We start from the raw sequence: 9,239 nt of genomic DNA, 5'->3' as shown, positions 1-9,239 counted from the left end.
GTTACGTGGCTTTTCCTTGAAGATAATTTGGGTCTGCAATACTTTCTCTAGGTTAAGATGCTATTATTTTATACAGTAACTAGATATCTATGAAAATGTTGATGCTGCTTTTGTGGTAAGTAGTTTAAGTTTTGAGTGAAGTTAGTTACAATTGCTTATGTTGTTAGGATCGAGTAGCATTTCCTTTGGTCTCTCAATTGGTCAGACAATATCTAGCCAGGAAATTAGGGGAAGTTCTTTAAATTTATTCTCTTAGAATGAAGGTCTTCAATTTCTCTGCTTTCCCTGAGTCCTTCAGAAAAAAAAATAGACTTAATCTCTCTCTGTCTCTCTCTCTCTCATTTTTCACTTCAACAGGTTACTACCCTTAAATACTGCATCATATATAGTGCCTTTGTTTCTTGTCAACATGTCATTATGTCCTCTGGTGTGGGTTAGGAGGGAATTTTAATTAGAGTGTTCCTGGAGAACTGCTCTATTTAAAACATTGCAGTATTACATGTATTAAGCCCCTGAGCATTTAAAAATGGTCAAGGGACATGTTAACTGAAAGCTCATTCGAGCTTTTGTTAAAGCGCTCCAGCAGCCTTTTTTAAACCCATGGGGGCTTATACATATGACACTGCAGCGATGCTAGAGCATTCTAATTAGAACACGGAGCAGACTCAGTTAATCAAGTCTGCTCCAATGCGTTCTGATTAGAAGGCATTGGAGTATGCATATAGGCACCCTATAACTTTAGGATATCTATCTTATAGATCTTTGTTAATTGATTATCCTATCCAGTCAATCACACTTATGGTGGGTTAGTATCACTGTTTTTTTTAAAGATGATGCAAATGGTAATTTTCAACCCTTGTGGTTATGAAGCCATTGCTTAACCCCTGTATGGCTGCAGTTCATTATAAATAGTGTTTAGCTGCCCCTTCAATGCTGGTTTGTCTTGTTAAAGTTAAAATCATCTACATTTACACAAAGAGTTTCAGAGATTAATCTTTGTATATTCATTTTATTTGTGAAAACACACTGTAGAAATGGCTCTGGAAGCAGTGTTGCGAGTCTTCTCTTAAATGTAACCATACCTGCTAATCACTGTACAGTAAACCATGTTTAATCTGTGCATGAATGTGATACGCTCTCTAGCACTTAAGAGAATCTAAATGCAAACTAACCATCATTTGCATTTGGCTGTGTGGTAAAGTCTGAAAGTGAAGGTAATTTTTGTGTAGTTGATCCCCTGTGTGCTTTGATTGCTTTAGTCCACAGTGGTTTCAAAATTTTTTCTGGTTGGCTTTAGTCACTTCTTTCCTTGCTTAGTCTCTTTGTCAGCACAGGTTGCAGCTCCTGTCTGTGCATAAAAACATTCTATGTCTAATTTGTATAAATGCTTTTTTTTTCTGTTTTGTGTAACCTGGTGTGTTTTACTGGTTTAATGACACTGATTGGGAACCAAAAATATATTTTTCCTGCATGTTTATACTGTTTATTAGAAAAAAATAGACTTTGTAATAACTGTCATAATAGGATTTCTGCCTTTCAGACTTATTCACTTTGTTTCAGTTTGCCATGTCTCTAGTTTTATTTGATATGATATCACTTTATCCTGAGTACATAAACTGTATATTTCAAGTGACTTTTTGGTGGCTGTTAAGCTTTCTACTCATGTTCTTTCATGTTGAAATCGCTGGTTCCTTGGGTGTAGTTTGGTAGAGTAATTACCCCCAAATAGTTCATTTTTCCTTTTGACTCACTGTATCTGTACACTATAGGTACGTATTTTTGAAGTTGATGATTAGACTGTGGCTAATACATTCCACTCATTCTTTTATACATAACCTCATTCTTCTGCAAATTTACCATATTTCTAAGCTGTAAAATTAGATCAATAGAATAAAATAAGCTTCTTTCAAATTCTGTATCTGGCAATTATTGCTTTGGTGTGATTTACTGGCTAGAACATTATAGTGAAATTAACAGTAGGCTGATACACTCTGCTAGTGGTAGGTATTTACTTTGTACTCAGAGAAGTAAATTTCTCTTGCCATTAGGTCCTGCTAGTTGGCATGGCCTTCTTTATAGCATGTTCCCTTGCACTTACTAGAAATATGAGATCTTTAAGTAGTGGCTGGATGCATCAACACATGCAGTTAATGCACCTGAATAAACTACGGAGCTTATTGTTCCAGAGTTAATTGGTCCCAGGCACACCATTTGAATATGCACCCAGGAGCATTTAACTCCAGAGCAATAAAATCCACAGTTTTTTTTCAGGTGCAGTACATGGAGCCTGGGCAGAGTAGCCCCAGCTGGCAGTGGGCCCTAGGCATAAGCCTTCCAGCCTGGACCTACTTCCCCTGGCTCAGTGTGCTGCAGAGGGCATGACTGGGGCACAAAGGAGCTTCTGCACAGGTCTAAATGGCAGGCATTCCCCACCCTAGTGCCTCAGCCAGATGTGCAGCATCTACATGTGCACTGCTGCAGAGTTTTTTATTCCACAGCAGAATATTACTATCCTGTACTGCAGAGTAAATTAGTTAACTCCAGCCTAATAGGGACACATGTGGGTGCTGAGACATTTTCTGCTTAGCTAATTAGTCATCTGTACCGTACACATCTCATGTAGACACACCAAGAATTCTCCTAATAAAACTGATGTGACTAACTGTAGAGCAAGATACTATCACGTACTGGGTGCATCTACACTCGCCACTATGTCGCTGTAGTGATGAGCTACATCACTGTAGCTTGTTGCTATGGCAACACAGCATTGGCAAGCACGAACTGCAGGAAATTACCCATGCAGGAAATGTCCCCTGCAGTGCTGGGTCCATTAGCAAGTACTAAAGAACTGTTCAGTAACAACTGTGCAGTCCAGCGCATGTGTATATATATGCTCACTGGTTCATAAGAAAGAAAATGGTCTGTTCTATTTCTGTAGCTTCTGATTCAGATATTCGAGTACTATAGTAGTCAGAAATCTTTAGCTGTAATCAAAGAGCAGACATTATTTTGAAAAGTATCTAGGATAAGGAAAGGCTTTTTTTTCCTACAAAAAGCCTTGTTTTACAGACTCCTGGATCATGTTTAAGTATTATTGTATATGTGGTCTGTATCAGTTTCTTTTCCTTTTGGAAAGAATATTCCTCCTTTTCCTATTAAAAAAAAATCTTTCATCAACCAGAGTTCAAAATACTCAATATTTCTTTCTGGAGTTTTAAAATAAGCAGTTTGAATCTGTTGGAAAACAAGCCATGTAGCAAATGCTTCAGACCTGTCATTGTCTTTAACAATGGGTTACCAAAGGTCAGAAAAACAGATCCTTTAAATGTATCATACACTGGTTTTGCTACAGACATGCTATAAGGTGAGCACTGTAAAAACACCCACAGAAATATTTTGTATTTGAATACTTCAGATGAATAATTCTACCAAATGCAACCAAACTATGCTTCTGGAAAAATTACTGATATTTTCAAGCATTCCTATGGAAAAGATGTGCACTGATTTGGGTTTTTTTAATACTCCTTAAGAAAATCCACTTTACTTAGTCACTTGCAAACTCCATTGCATAAGGAGCCCGAACCAGGAACTACATTTAAAGTGCTATAAGTTTTCAGCTGGGCACTTCCCCGCCCTCCCCCCCCCCCCCCACAAAAAAAAAAAAAAAACAAAAAAAAAAAAAAAAAAAGGGCAGGGGTGCAGTGGCAGAGTTCAAACCCCGCTCTGCCAAAGGCTGTCCCCAGTTCAGGCAGCTGTACACAGGTACCAAGGGAGTCAAAGAAAAGCCAATTTCCTCCCTTGTATGGTGCGAGCTACAAAAACCACAGTAATCACATAACTTCCTACGTATTCTTTAGTCCTCAGCCTGTTTTTTGTTCTTCTTAAAGGCATTTCTGTTGGAGTTTGATGTCATATGGGTGAAATATTTCTGCCAATGTTGCAGTAAATGTCACTACTAATAGACAGCCTTTACAGAAAAGTCTTATATACTATAAATGGCAATATTTCCATCATAATTTGAATTATTGTATGTGCTATAGAAAGGCCTAAGGTCCCCATTTCTCAGCTCCATTTTATCACCTGCTGAATAAGTAACAGGAACAAACTGTCCCTTTCCCTTTGCAGTCTCAACTAATGAGAAGCACAGGGGGTACAACAAACAATAGAAATGTAGGAATCTTAGCAAAGAGAAGCTCAGGGCAGAACTAGGATCCAAGCCCACGTATCCTGAGTCCCAGTTCAGTGCTCAAACTGTAAGATTATCTTTTTTTCTTTCTATAGAACATAAATAAAAACACATCCATATCACTTCTATTAAATGCTGTCACATGCTGTAGTGCAAACAACCTCTAAGAAGGAAATGATTATCTTTATTCTAGTTTTCTAGAATAATTTACAAAAAACTATCATTTTAACACTTGTCCAGTATGGAGGACACAGAATAATAATGCAAAGAATTAAAAGACACTGAACTATTTTAGCAACGTCTGTAACAATACCTAACATTTAGCATCTTTCACCCAGAAGTGCTAACCAGACATTATAACCAATGGACAACTTGTGGCTGCTCATGCACAACTGTGGGAATAAGCAGTGGGTATAGATGACTGGTTCCCAAACTTTTCGCCTTGCAGGCTGAATGAGCAGTTCCAGTTTGGTCTCTGGTTTGGATCTGTTGTGCAGTGCTGACCAAGCTGGGGACCGATCCTGCCATGTGGGACCAGCCTAGATGAAGCCAATTCAACTCTGCAAGGCCAAGGCCTGATCTAGCCATGTGACAACGACCTGGTGGAGGCCTAATCCAACCACAGAACAGTGGCGTGGCTGGCCCTGATCTAGCCATGCAAGGCTTGTAAATTTGGCAGCATGAGGGAAGTGGCAATGTTAATTGACACCACTCCCCACCACCACATTTCCAGACCTGTGGGGAGTCCTGGAGGCCAAATGAAATGGCTCCATGAGTCATATCTGGTCTGCAGGCCAGGGACTGAGCATGCCAGTGTAGATAGCTTAGAAGTTACTCTAAGGTACAAGAATAGGTTTGGCAGAGTTCTCCCTGGCCTGACTTACTGCCACCCACAATATTTCCAATTTATCCCCCTACCTGTTCTTAGAAAGAGAATATAGGTAGCTATAACCAGATTGAAATCTGTGGAGATTTCCCCTACATGTTCAGATCAGAGATGCTCTAGGCCTCTTTACCTCTGAGAGATTCATCCACAAAGCACAAATACCCACAAATGCCCACTGAATTATGCTGAACACATACTGCAAAGGAGTTCAGCCTCAGTCTCTCTCTGCATTGTAGAAATTACTGCTCCGTAATACCAAAATGGAATTTTAAAACAACCCTGCTTTCTCTGCTAAAAAGAGTCCATTTAACTTACTCTTGGCAAATGTGCCAGTGTTTTCTACTTAGACAAACATTTCTAAGAGTAACCACACACACATTAGCTTTTTTTTCCCTTCTCCCCTCTGACCTGACTGATAGGAATGAAATGTGGTCATTATCCATCCTGAAACTATTATTAGAGTATTGCTGAAAACATAGGAAGTATGAAAGATGTTTAATAGCCTTCTAAACAGGTTTTGATTAACCTCTATACAAGGAATGTTTGGTCAATGAATCAAAACCCACTGTAGACTCAAATTACCTGCCAACCCTCCCAAAATGCTCTAAGAGCCCTTTAATAATGTTCATTTGCTATTATCTGGGAATGTGTTTTGTAAGGATTTAATTGACATATTTATGGAAGCAGGTCGAGTAAATAACAACAGCTCCTGATGATTATATTTAGAAGCAAATTATCACACAGATTAAAATGGCAAAATTTCCAAAATACCTCATTCCAACCAAGCCCCATTTCTATCTATCTGCTAAACTGTGTAACAGCTCACTGACTCACATCATTTAGTTATCATTATGAGAGGGAATTTGCTGCGGCAGATATCTAAAAAGCACTTCCAGCCAAGAAACCTTTAAAACTCATGCTTTTCTCTGGAGAAATTCAATGAGTCGTCACAATATGACAAGTGTGTGATTTCTTGTTAAAAACCAGTAGCTATTGTAAAACACCAAAATTATAGACTTCATTTCAGCAAGATTGAGGTCTCTGAAAACACTTCATTTACAGAAAGTTTAGATGGCAAAGACTATAGCGAGTCAGCATAGTAGAGGAAAAAACCCAAAAAGCAACCAGGAGCAGCAAAAAGCAAAAAACTGGTAAAATTAAAAGCTTAAGTTAGCAGGAAAAGCAGAGGAAATATGGAAACAAATATAATTTCAGTGTGGCTTGTCAGAGAAGAAGCACATTTTAGAATAATTTACAAACAATTTCATGTCACTTTTGAATGTATGAAAGTCGTAATTTCACATGTTCAGACACTTTGAATATAACAACCAATACCTTAGCAGCAAGCCAGTCAGAGTTGGAAATTTAAAATCCATCTCTTAGCTAGATGCACTCCTATATTATGACATTTCAGTCTTTTCCCCAGCATAACTACTGAAAGCTCATAAGAACTCACACATTATCTTATCTTTAGCAAGTGGAGTTCACTTCACTTAATTGCTCCGTTCCTATTCTGCTTACCCCTCATAAGGGAAGGCAGGCTAGATTTGCACTATATAAGGGAACTAATGTAATACTCCCCAATAATATTATATATTCCCTTTTGTTTTAGGCTCTTTCTTCCATTCAAAATTTCTTTAATGGGGAAATATTATCCTGCGAAATCCTGACCTTTGGTTGATACCCATGCTGCATCTTATTTCTCTTATTTACTCAAATAACTCAGTAGGGGAAGTTCCTTTAATGGTAAGGTCACACAAAACTTTCTTCAAGGACTAGAGCTTTTCCTCGTGAATATGGAACAAGAAGTGACTCTTTTCCCATTGTATTTAGCTATGCAAAGGCTATCTCTCCCCAATGACCTGACACAGACCCAGCCAACACCATCCATAATGAAAATCAATGGCACCAAGTCACTAAACAATTACTCCGTCTTCTTTAAATATGCACAAGTCTTCAAAAAACAAGGATTCAGAGACTGATTAATTTGCCATTTGTCTGGGAGATTGCACAAGTTGCATTATTTAAGAAGTTGCCTTGTCTTGGTGCCCTCAAAGGTTGGTCCAGGATCAAATTCTCAAGGGTCACAACGTCCAGTAGAGGATACTGGTGACAATATGATGAGCAGCACCTAGTCATGCCACACCGTGGAAATTGTTTAATATCCATTATATGACTTTCATGATTTTAGTTTGAATAATAGGACTTGACTTGGCTTTCCTATTTTACAAAACTGACAAACTATAGATGATAATGTTGGGAAATAAGTTTCATTTATTTTTTGTTCAAAGGAAAAATTAAAAGGTATCAATTCAAATAAAATATTTGAGAAACTACAAATAACTGTGACTAGAACATGTGTGTTACTTGCTTAAGGACCATTTAGAGTTGGATTTTTCAAAAGCAGATTTAGGTATTGAAAGACAGTGGGCCTTGTGCTCCTAAATTGCTTAGGCTCTTTTAAAAAAAAAATCACCATTAATTTTTCCTGAGTCTACATTTCCATCACTGTCTTCCAAATGGGCATTCAGTACCTTCCTCCATTTCACAAAAGAACATTTAAAGTCTATACTATGCTGTGCAACAGGTATTTGGAAGCAATTGTATGTGTAATGTAATCAGTGTGGTTGCATCAATCTACTCTTGCTGGGTATGAAACTAATGCCTAAATGTACTGATCAGAGTTGATGTGCTGTATTCAAAAAAGCCTAGAGCTGAACAAATTTACTTCTCTTCTCTAAAGAAGTTATTCTGAGTAGTCTGGAAAGGTCCATTGGGACTTTGTACTACTACTAGTGTCAACGTCTTTGGTTCATGTATACATACTTATACAGCAGGCATAGAAATAAAACAGGCAAAAGATGGCTGAAATGGCCCTTTCTGAAGTGAAAAGGACCGAAGTGAGGGGTTCCCCCCCCCGCCACTACTTCACATTGAATCTAAAATGAATGAGTGAGAGTAAGAGACACTACTTTGCTTTTGTGTCTTGCTGCCAAGTTCTAGAAGGAGCTGAAAGCTCAGAATTGTGTGAATGTGCTGGTTATGAGCAGATAGAAAATGATGCAAAAGAGAAACAGCAGAATTATTTTATTTAAAGAAAAGACATGTTGTCTGTTTCAGCAAAACTCAGACTGATAGTTTGGGTCCTGTCAGAATTTTAGGCCCAAACCCATCTCTGTCACCCTGGATGGTGTTAGTGCATTACAGAGGAAAGGGCATACCTTTTAAGAATGAATGGCATGTCTGCTAGTAGCTCCTCAATATTGCAAATAAGTTACTTTATTAGGATCTTGCTTCCTCACACATAGGCTAAGCATAGACATTCAAAAGTCTGAGGTGGAAGCAATCGAAGTTTTGCAGTTTTTTGTAAGCGGCCTTGGTTAAATTGGTAGCAAACAGAACACACATTCACCCATTGGTGGTTGGGGAAGGCACACAGGCTGCCTGCACTGACCAAGGCCAGCAGGTTGGGGATGCTCCTGCACACCTCCCAGCAGGCCCTATGGCTCCCCTGGCTGCCAGAGACTGCTCAGTGCAGTCAAGTGGCTGGGTAACCTCTGATCGGCTGTTGGGCTCAGGTGAGCATTCCCCCTTCCCCCTGCCATTTTTTCTGTCAACCACAGGCATCAGTCAGCTAGCTGCAGGCAGGCAGTGCAGTGTGGGGGGAGAAGGGGGAAGGGGAGAGAGGAGTCTTCATCCCTGCATAAAACCTCATCATAAAGCATCCCATGATATGCATGCAGACCTGAAGCTGAGCCCAGGAGAACTCCAACCAGTGGGCACAGCCCATGGAGCCCAACTGAGCTGTCAGGCACATGTGAGCATGCTGCACCCAATCACAGGGATTCTCCTGGGCTCAGTGTCAGGTCTGTGCATACCTGGTGGGGTACTTCATGATGGCTTTCATGGAGGAACACAAACACCTCCCTTCCCCCTGTGAAGAGGAAGAAGAAACATTGAATATACTTACCGGGGAACCGGCAGGAGCCGGTGATGGAGAGAGGAGTTCCCTGGGAGCCACAGTTCTGGAGCAGCTGCTCTGTGAAGCTAGAGCAGCCCCAGAGAGAAGAAAATGAAAGTAGAGACCTGGAAGTGGGAAAGAAAGAAGGATGTGGGGAACTGCAAACAGAGTCCCAAGACCTGAGAAAGCAGGTGGGACAGCTGCAA

Source organism: Alligator sinensis, unplaced genomic scaffold (genome assembly GCF_000455745.1).
Source record: "Alligator sinensis unplaced genomic scaffold, ASM45574v1 scaffold785_1, whole genome shotgun sequence".
Lineage (NCBI taxonomy): Eukaryota > Metazoa > Chordata > Crocodylia > Alligatoridae > Alligator > Alligator sinensis.
The sequence above is the reverse complement of the archived record's forward strand: the minus strand, read 5'-3'. Positions refer to the sequence as shown.